At 57.0% G+C, this 421-nt stretch overlaps 1 long non-coding RNA gene across 1 annotated transcript; it reads right to left on the bottom strand.

Annotated features, from left to right (window-relative positions):
* Window positions 1-91: 91 nt before the first annotated feature.
* Window positions 92-415, bottom strand: LOC108446518. Its single transcript, XR_001861727.1, has 2 exons — window positions 292-415; window positions 92-229 (listed from the first exon to the last, which is right to left on the bottom strand). It is a non-coding gene; the product is annotated as an uncharacterized LOC108446518 (long non-coding RNA).
* Window positions 416-421: the final 6 nt, after the last annotated feature.

The following is a 421-nucleotide window of genomic DNA, read 5'->3' as shown; positions in this document are numbered from 1 at the left end:
GTCTTGAGCCAACGATGACCGGTCTTGTCCCCAAGGTGCCATCTCCAGTGATAAAGGTGACAAAGCCCCATCTTGACCCAACGATGACCGGTCTTGGGTCAACAATGACCCCTCTTGACCCAACAGTGACCGGTCTTGAGTCCATGATGACCCATCTTGGGTCAGTGTCCGGCCTTGTCCCCACGGGGTCATCTCCAATGACAACGGCGACGTCCCTTGGGCCATTGACCTTTCTTGGGCCCCCACGGGGTGATCTCCAATGACAACGGCGACGTCCCTTGGGCCATTGACCTTTCTTGGGCCAATGATGACTGGCCTTGACCCAACGATGACCGCTCTTGACCCAACGATGACCGGCCTTGACCCAACGATGACCGCTCTTGTCCCCAAGGTGCCACCTCTGGTGACAAAGGAAAAGACC

The sequence above is a fragment of the Corvus brachyrhynchos genome, unplaced genomic scaffold (assembly GCF_000691975.1).
Source record: "Corvus brachyrhynchos isolate BGI_N302 unplaced genomic scaffold, ASM69197v1 scaffold1965, whole genome shotgun sequence".
NCBI lineage: Eukaryota > Metazoa > Chordata > Aves > Passeriformes > Corvidae > Corvus > Corvus brachyrhynchos.
Note: the sequence above shows the minus strand (reverse complement) of the source record. Positions and strands in the feature narration are given on the sequence as shown.